The 10600-nt window shown below is 35.8% G+C and overlaps 1 pseudogene; it reads left to right on the plus strand.

Moving 5' to 3' along the window:
• The first annotated feature begins 940 nt into the window (after positions 1-940).
• LOC134229357 (acetyl-CoA carboxylase-like) lies at positions 941-10390 on the plus strand (annotated as a pseudogene).
• Positions 10391-10600: the final 210 nt, after the last annotated feature.

Raw genomic sequence — 10600 nt, forward strand, 5'->3', positions numbered from 1 at the left:
TTTATATTGTGATAGAGTATCCATAACTATATTGTAAGCAAATGTTTGCTCATCATTCAAAGATTCATAAGACGCATTGTGGAGGTCTAATGTATTGTTAGAAACGTTTTCTGCAGTTTGTACATTTAGATTTTCAATGAATTTGATGCCTTTATCATCAGGGAAAGGAATAGTCTCCTTAGTCCAGTCATAATCTGGTCCCCCATCATTATAATTAAAGTCGGGATTTTCATAATTAAAATCAGGATTTGGTGCAAGGAGATCCATCCATTCAGGTTGTTGGGAACTTAAATGTGAATTTTCAGTATCTTCTGGAACTGAGTTTGAGGCCTCTGGCTCAACATGTCGTCCTGCCCTTTCAACATCTGCCCTTACAAAATTTGGACAAAATGCAGTAGGTAGGAAGTTAGTGAAAAGTTGTAACCATGTGCTGTTGTTATCCTTTAAATCATCAATTTTTCTCCAGTTTGGCATATGGAGCAGTATCATAGTGCAACAATAATCTTCATTTAGGGGCCAAGTAGCTCTAATTTGACTGCCAGAAATAACTGGGACTTTTCCAGACTTACGTACAAATGAACTGGTACCAGGAACTTGTATCATTTTCATGTCTTTGAAGGTATTCATCAAGAGGTGTATGTCGTGTGACAGTAGAACCAGTTTTTTCCAGAACCCTAGAGCCTGAGAGACTAACAGATTGAAATTGATGACTGCAGCAGAAAAGTGGAAGACAAGTTCAAAAGATGCCTCACACTAGAAATGTCCCTTTTGACAGTATTCATAAGCAGTTTTGTACAAATACTTTTGGCATTGGCACCAGAATTTTCATCTTGGTTGTTAGCAAGATTATGAAAAAGGTCAACATGGGCTCCTGTGGGCTGGTTTCCTTTACAGGCATAACCAGAGAAGTATCATTCTGTAGCAATGATTTCATCAACAGAGGGATTCTCTGGATTGCTTTTAGAAAGAATGATTGAGGCATCACCATTAGCTCTCCAACCCTGAGTGTGGTATCGGGAGTGCTGGACAATCTGAGGATGTTTGCGCTCCATCTCTAGTCTTAATGAGCCATTTTTATCTCGGACAAGTGCAGCTTTACTACGCAAAGTTTTACCAGGGATGTCTTCTGTTCCAAACTCCATTCTACACACTCGCTTTGATGATTTCCCCCCATGCTTGGGAATTTGAAGATTGTAATCGGAACATCGGTGAATATTAATTCTGTTTGTTAGAAGGAGGTGGTCTTAAAGTAAAGATTCCTGAGATTCGCTAACATCCATAAGTAGTCTTTAAAAAATCACTCTAGTTACCAGTACAATATCTTACTCTATGAATACCTTCATAGTGCGCATAATTTATGATGTAAATAATCAGTTACCTAATCAATGATGTAATTAACAATTTAAGGTGCCAAATGAAGAACCAATGTTGATTAATTTTCTTTACAGAGTTCCTCAGATCCAGATGAACCCATTCATATCATCAATGTGGGAATTAAATTCAGCAAATAGGAGAAGTATGACGACAATGCCCTGGCTGTCAAGTTCCAGGAGTTTTGTAAAGAGAGGGTATGGACTGGAATCACAAAAATTTTAAAGCTGCAATTCTCTTTTATAAATCTTTTATGGCTGTAGTTTGAGATCTTTGAATGTCTTGTTTTGTGACATTCTTAGGAGCAGTGCCTGTGTGAGAAGGCCATCAGAAGAATCACATACATAGTCTACTGTAGGGTAAGTCTCAAAATGATTGTTTTCACTGTGATTATAATTCCATACATGTTAACTCTCCCGATTTAGGCGGGAGTCTACCGCTTTTTCACTCCATCTCCCGCCTACCGATTTAATTCAGAAATCTACCGCTTTTCTACAAAAGCTGCGTCTAAAGTATTTTTGGTTCGCTTGGGTATCCATTTTTGAAGCCACTCTCATAAAATCTCGCTAGATATCGCGTGATTGGACTCGGAATCATACAAACGCTTTTTTTGTACATAGATTTCAAGCACGGATTTGACAACGACAACAACATAAGACTACCAGTGATTACATTGGTTACGATAAATAATCAACATCCCTGCCATGAAAAAGGAGATACAGCTCTTAAGAATTAGATGAAAACATTTGACATCGTCTTTAAAAGCACAGAAGCTCACAACTGTATCAATAAAGTCAATAGAAATCACTCGATTGACCAAGCCATGTGGCACATCTCTACTTTCGTTTTCGATCATCGCGGGAAATCCAATTTATATAACGAAAGATACGGACTTGTTTTGGATCTAGATTAAACCATGCTTTGTTTTGTTTAAAAACTGAATGAACATTCAGAATTATTGCTTCTAGGCTATATCAGCAAAGATCACTCTTCAAAAGGCTAAGTAAAGCAGCCAATCCAAGCAAAATGATGAGCATGAAAAATATTTGAATTTGTACAATTTATGTCAAACATAAGGTGTTTCTGTCTTCTTCTTTGCTGTTGATATTTAAGATTAATAAGTGTAGGTACCTACATTTAAGGCTTATAATATACATTTATATTACATGAAAATATCGATAATCCAAGCGTTAAACAACACGCGCGCAATGCTACCGCTTTTGAGGTCTGAATCTCCCTCTTTTTCATCACAATAGGTTAACGTATGATAATTGTGTCAAAATTTCAGTACAGATTTTGTTTGAAAGCACTGCAATATGTATAATATGATATAGTTACATAATATTAGCTTGTATTTATTTTCTCTTACAGAGAATTTCACCAAAATATTTCACATATCGTGCCAAGTTTGATGTAAGTATAGCACTACATACATGATAATAGAAAGAGTAATTCACTTAAAAAAGATGGTTGTCAATAAAAAAAAAATGGAAGCAAAGTTTTTATATGCTTGAATATCTCTATGTTTTATCAAAACTTAACGAGGCCGAGTCTAATTCGAGTGCGCATTACTTTGCGCAGCTTTTTAATTTCATGCAGTCATAAGTGTGACAGTACACTTTTGAAAATTATTTTAATTTCAATACAAAATTTACATTATTTGTAACTCCTACTGATCTGAAAATGTGATTTTACGACAATTATTGGAAAAAGAACGTTGAAATGACTCTAACAACGTCACCATAAATATGTATTTTTACCATAATATGGCAATTTTAGAGGTATTTGGCTTCGACCTAGACCAATCGAGATGGTGAACTTTTTTGAAATTTCACAATTTGGTGACTTTTTACATTTACTTTCATTTACCTGAATGAAATAGAAATCCCTAGTGCAGAAGAACAAAAAATAATGAAAAAATGTAATAATTTGGCGATTTTCCAACAAATTCCCATAGGGTCCAATAGTAAAGATTGACAACATTTAAGTTAATTGGCCCATTTAGAAAACGGGATGGTAAACATTCAATATTTTAATCCTAAAACAATAAATATAACAGTAAAAATTACTTATCAAAAAATTATCAAAATCCCTAGGGCAGAAATAATTAGACTCGGCCTCGTTAACAAAGAATTGTAAAAATTATTGTTAATATTTAGTTTGGTGAGGACAGGATTTACCGACATTTAGAGCCCGCCCTGGCCTTCCAGCTGGAGATCAACAGACTGAGGAACTTTGACCTGGAGGCCATTCAGACCAACAACTACAAGATGCATCTATACCTGGGAAAAGCTAAGGTAGATTTTAACTCAGTTCTAATTAGAGGGAGAGAACTCTTTCAGTATATGTAATTCATATAAAGCCTACCTTATATGTTAACATTTTAATTCAAGTGTTTTGAAAATTAGTGAATAAATATGTCTTATTTTCTTAAAAAAAAATCATATTATTTTAAGCTTGTTGCTAAATTACATAAATGTGTGGGAAATTAAAGTTGATTTAAAAATTTCATAAAGTTGCAGACTCTGAACAAAGTTGATTGTATCCAACAATCTGTAAAGGGGCACAACTCTGTGTACCCTGCATTATAAATTTATCTGTTTATTGTTTAACAGGTGGCAGCAGGACAGGAAGTGACGGATTACAGATTTTTTGTGAGGGTCATCATCAGGCACTCTGACCTCGTCACCAAGGTAACATTGCACACAATGAATAGGTACAAGAGTTATTCTTCTCAAAAGAAAAAAATAAATTTGTTTTGATGCAAGAACAATTATGTCAGATATTGTCTGATCTGCACCATCATGTGTATGAGATGTACATGTACATGCATATCGCACTCCTTTTTTTTCCTCCCCTATATTCTAAATTCTGAAAAAAAAGCAAAAAATCCATCTGAACAAAGTGTTTCTTGTCAAAGTTGTCATATATTTGTGTGTTTGTATAACATCATTTGAACAGATTGACATGTGCTATATTTCAAACAAATGCAACCCTTATGTTACACTGTTCTGACAAAAGTTTGATGTTTTTTTTTTTCATTAGGAGGCTTCTTTTGAGTATTTACAAAATGAAGCAGAGAGAACCCTCCTGGAGGCTTTAGATTCATTAGAAGTGGCATTCTCACATCCACTGGTGAGTCGGGGATGATAAAGTCCTGTAAATTCACTTATTTTCATTGATTTCAATGTTGTTAATTTGAGAAAAAAAATTGTTCATTGGGATTAAATTCCCTTATTAATGTAAACGAATACGGTTCTGGAGTTTGAAAGGTCCAATTTTCTGGAGGACACAATTAAAAAAAAAATCTCCTTGTACCTTAAAAAGACAAATCCTACCTTGTCTTCCCAATAGGAATTAGCAATTTCACAGTATTTCAGAATTGACTATAAATGTTTTCAGTTTGTATCGGAATCAGCATTCATGATACTAAATAGATTTTGTGTTATAATTCCAGTCTAAGAAGACTGACTGTAACCATATATTCCTGAATTTTGCACCAACCTGACCATTCCAGAACCAGGCAAGGTAAAATCAACATTACTATACAATATACTCATGTTTAATATAATTGTATATCATTGGTTTTCTGACCATTTCTGGTTATTAACATTGTGAATTCACCATTACCATGTGTTGTTGTATGTCGACAGCTGGAGGAGACGGTCAGAGCTATGGTGATGAGATATGGCAGTCGTCTCATGAAGATGAGGGTTCTCAATGCCGAGCTGAAATTCACAATCAAGTAAGACTACTTCTTGATGTTCGAACTTTCTATAAGATGAATATTTTGGGGGTTGTACATCATGTATAACTTTGGAGATGAAAATCCTATAATTTTAAAGCTTCTATCATACAAAGAGTATTTTGGAATGTTTTAGGTTTGCATCCAGTGATACAAGCATTCCTATTCGTCTGTTCTTGACCAATGAGAGTGGATATTACTTGGACATGAGCATGTATAGGGAGGTCACAGATCCTAACATGGGACAAGTATGTGTTATTTCAGATTGCACTGCATTACCCCTTATATTCCTATAGTAAATGTACCTGTATTTTGAGATGGTCCCTTTATTAATAGGGCTGTGTATTGAGCCAAAAATTTCGATACGATACGATACAATATTTTTTAAAGCAATATGCGATATATTGGTTTCTAAAACAAGTCCATCAAAAAAGTCCTCTAAATCATTTTAATGCATACATTTCATAGGAATTAAGTGTTTTATTACCCATTTTAAAGTTCTTGTCTCATTGTCTTTAAAAATAACACTTCAATTAAAACTTTTGATGACAGTAAAACCAACATGTTCAAATAAATTTTTCTTTGTATTTTGTAATAATTATAAAAACTGTGTTATTTCCTTAGTTAGAAATTAAATAATTGTTGAATGTTTTAATTCAAAAAAGTAAAATATAATCTTTGGTGATTGAAATTCCCATCTTTAAGAAAAAATGTCTATCCGATACGTATTGGAAGTTATTTTTCGATACAATATTTTTCTTGAATATCGATCACTGTAGCCTAGTGGTAAAGCGTTCGCTTCGTGATCGGGAGGCCCGGGTTCGATTCTCGTTCGCGGCGCCGCGTTAACCTATGACGTAAACAAAGGTAGTGACTGTTCCTTTGCCAAGCGCTCGGCACTAGAAGTGAAAGTCACGGGTCTTTCGGATATGACCTTAAAAACGTAGGTCCCGTGTCACGGTATGCGCTGGCACGATAAAGAACCCTCACTGCTCAATGGCCCTGAGTGCCGAATATAGGTCTAAATTTGAAGCCCTTCACCGGCATACGGTGACGTCTCCATATGAGTGAAAAATTCTCAAGAGGGACGTAAAACAATATACAATCAATCAATCAATCTTGAATATCGATACGTATCAATATATCAATATATTGATACAGCCCTAGTCCCTTAGAATACCTTCTACATAGATTTTGCCTAAACTTGGCAAGTATACTGAAGTCAATGTAAGTTACATATGGAATAAATTTCAATTCAACAGTTTTTTACTGTAGTTTTTACACAATGAAACCCCAGTCAGCTCCTTTGAGCTATCAAATTGGAGAATATCTTTTGTAGGTGATGTTTGAAGCCTATGGAACAAAACAAGGGGCCCTTCACGGTCTGCTGATCAGCACGCCCTACCCCACAAAGGACCACCTACAGCTGAAGAGATTCCAGGCTCAGTCAAGCGGAACAACTTATGTTTATGATTTTCCAGGAATGTTCACTCAGGTATCACAGAAATTGACATGGCTATAATATAAGATAAAACACCTACTGAGAAAGCAACATTATGACAACAATTATCATTAGGAAATTGAAATCCTCAAGAAAATTTTTATACAATGTTATATAATGGTTACTTTTGGACCAAGAAAATGAAGTCCCGGTGTAATCATTTTTTCAACCAAAAATACCTGCTTCCATGTTTAATCTCATTTTTATGCCCCGCCATGAATATGGCCAGGGCATATAGTGTTTGTCATGTCCGTCTTCCGTCCTTCTGTCCTTCCGTCCTTCTGTCACACTTTGTGTTTAGCTCTGTTCAAAGCTAAGTTTCAAAGAAACTATTCAAGATATTTTCATCAAACTTCATATGCTGATAGACATTGATGAGAGCTATGCAACTGCATCAACATTTTTTGACCTTGACCTTTCTTTTGACCTTGACCTCACTTTTCTTAAATTAGTGTTTTGCTCAGTTTTAAACATACCATTCAAGATAGTGTTATCAAACTTCACATGTTGATACAAACTTGCACAGATGATGCATCTAGGGATGAACACTACCAGACTTGCTTTGGATGCTGGATCTGACCTACATTTTTCAGATGAGTGACCAGGTTAAAGTTCTTGGAGCAGGTCCATTCCAGGGGAACTATAAGCCCTACTTAGACCAAACTTGCATGGATGATGCATCTTAAGATGGACACTGTCAGAATTGCTTAGGATGCTGGATCTGACCTACATTTTCCAGATGAGTGATCAGGTTAAAGTTTTTGGAGCAAGTCAATTTCCAAGGAACTATAAGCTCTACCCAAACCAAACTTTCAGGAATGATGCATCTAGGGATGAACACTACCAGACTTGCTTCGGATGCTGAATCTGACCTACATTTTCCAGATGAGTGATCAGGTTAAAGTTTTTGGAGCAGGTCCACTACTAAGGAACTATAAGCCCTACTTGGACCAAACCTGCATGGATGATGCATCTAGGGATGGACACTACCAGACTTGCTTTGGATGGTGGATCTGACCTATATTTTCATTCCCAAGTAACTATAAGCCCTGCCTGAACCAAACTTGCATGGATGATGCATCTAGAGATGGACACTACCAGACTTGCTTCAGATGCTGGAACTGACCTATATTTTCATTCCAAAGTAACTATAAGCCCTACCTGAACCAAACTTGCATGGATGATGCATCTAGGGATGGACACTACCAGACTTGCTTAGGATTCTGGATCTGACCTATATTTTTATTCCCAAGTAACTATAAGCCCTACCTGAACCAAACTTGCATGGATGATGCATCTAGGGATGTACACTACCAGACTTGCTTTGGATGGTGGATCTGGCCTATATTTTTATTCCAAAGTAGCTATAAGCCCTACCTGAACCAAACTTGCATGGATGATGCAGCTAGGGATGGACACTACCAGTATGCTTCGGATGCTGGATCTGACCTATATTTTTATTCCCAAGCAACTATAAGTCCTGCCCGAACTAAACTAGCATGGATGATGCATCTAGGGATGGACACTACCAGACTTACTTCGGATGGTGGAACTGACCTATATTTTCATTCCCAAGTAACTATAAGCCCTACCTGAACCAAACTGATCAAATCTTATACACATACAAATTTTCATGTTGCTTTACTAATATATCCTTGGCGGGGCATTCATGTCCTATGGACATTTTTCTAGTTTCAGCATATTTCATATTTAAAAATTAGTACAGTGAAACCTGTCTAATTCAACATGCACTGGGAGACAGATTTTGTGACGGAATAGACAGTGTGTCGGATTACACAGAGTAAAATACAAGGAAAATACTAAAATGGGGAAAAAATATAACGTCGGAATTCACAGTATGTCAGATTATTCAGGTGTCGGATTAGACAAGTTTTCACTGTAACAGAATTTTTGCTGATGTAGGATGACTGTTTTTAATCATATCTTTCTATTTCAGGCCTTACAGAAGTTTTGTTGTTTTGACTTTGTTGTTCTGTATTTCAGGCCTTACAGAAGTTTTGTTGTTTTGACTTTGTTGTTCTGTATTTCAGGCCTTACAGAAGTTTTGTTGTTTTGACTTTGTTGTTCTGTATTTCAGGCCTTACAGAAGTTTTGTTGTTTTGACTTTGTTGTTCTGTATTTCAGGCCTTACAGAAGTTTTGTTGTTTTGACTTTGTTGTTCTGTATTTCAGGCCTTACAGAAGTTTTGTTGTTTTGACTTTGTTGTTCTGTATTTCAGGCCTTACAGAAGTTTTGTTGTTTTGACTTTGTTGTTCTGTATTTCAGGCCTTACAGAAGTTTTGTTGCTCTGACTTTGTTGTTCTGTATTTCAGGCCTTACAGAAGTTTTGTTGTTCTGTATTTCAGGCCTTACAGAAGTTTTGTTGTTCTGTATTTCAGGCCTTACAGAAGTTTTGTTGTTTTGACTTTGTTGTTTTGTGTTTCAGGCCTTACAGAAGTTTTGTTGTTTTGACTTTGTTGTTCTGTATTTCAGGCCTTACAGAAGTTTTGTTGTTTTGACTTTGTTGTTCTGTATTTCAGGCCTTACAGAAGTTTTGTTGTTTTGACTTTGTTGTTCTGTATTTCAGGCCTTACAGAAGTTTTTTTGTTCTGTATTTCAGGCCTTACAGGAGTTTTGTTGTTTTGACTTTGTTGATCTGTATTTCAGGCCTTACAGAAGTTTTGTTTTTATGACTTTGTTGTTCTGTATTCCAGGCCTTACAGAAGTTTTGTTGTTTTGACTTTGTTGTTCTGTATTTCAGGCCTTACAGAAGTTTTGTTGTTTTGACTTTGTTGTTCTGTATTTCAGGCCTTACAGAAGTTTTTTTGTTCTGTATTTCAGGCCTTACAGGAGTTTTGTTGTTTTGACTTTGTTGATCTGTATTTCAGGCCTTACAGAAATTTTGTTGTTTTGACTTTGTTGTTCTGTATTTCAGGCCTTACAGAAGTTTTGTTGTTTTGACTTTGTTGTTCTTTATTTCAGGCCTTACAGAAGTTTTGTTGTTTTGACTTTGTTGTTCTGTATTTCAGGCCTTACAGAAGTTTTGTTGTTTTGACTTTGTTGTTCTGTATTTCAGGCCTTACAGAAGTTTTGTTGTTTTGACTTTGTTGTATTTCAGGCCTTACAGAAGTTTTGTTGTTTTGACTTTGTTGTTCTGTATTTCAGGCCTTACAGAAGTTTTGTTGTTTTGACTTTGTTGTTGTTGTATTTCAGGCCTTACAGAAGTTTTGTTGTTTTGACTTTGTTGTTCTGTATTTCAGGCCTTACAGAAGTTTTGTTGTTGTGACTTTGTTGTTCTGTATTTCAGGCCTTACAGAAGTTTTGTTGTTTTGACTTTGTTGTTCTGTATTTCAGGCCTTACAGAAGTTTTGTTGTTTTGACTGTTGTTCTGTATTTCAGACCTTACAGAAGTTTTGTTGTTCTGACTTTGTTGTTCTGTATTTCAGGCCTTACAGAAGTTTTGGAAGGATCACAGGGAGGAGAACAAGATTCCAGCTGATGCCTTCAGTTGTATAGAGCTGGTCCTGGATAAAGACAACAACCTGTGTAAACAGAACAGACTGCCAGGGGAAAACGAGGTTAGACTGTAATACTGATACATATAAATCTGTGTAAACAGAACAGACTGCCAGGGGAAAACGAGGTTAGACTGTAATACTGATACATATAAATCTGTGTAAACAGAACAGACTGCCAGGAGAGAATGAGGTTAGACTGTAATACTGATACATATAAATCTGTGTAAACAGAACAGACTGCCAGGAGAGAATGAGGTTAGATCACTACTCATATACTTCAGGGGCTTAATTGTTTTACAAATTTTAAACTCTCGACAAAGACTGAAATTTAATTCTGCTTATTGCCCTCTATTTTACCTTGGATTACTTGGGTTTTTAACCGTTTACATAGAATTTAACAAGATATTTTTATGGTAGCAATTTCAAATAGAATAAGAAGACAGTACGGTTTGAGCTTTATTGTGC

This window comes from Saccostrea cucullata, unplaced genomic scaffold (assembly GCF_032062105.1).
Source record: "Saccostrea cucullata isolate Sc308-1 unplaced genomic scaffold, CSIRO_AGI_Scuc_v1 ctg9619, whole genome shotgun sequence".
Lineage (NCBI taxonomy): Eukaryota > Metazoa > Mollusca > Bivalvia > Ostreida > Ostreidae > Saccostrea > Saccostrea cuccullata.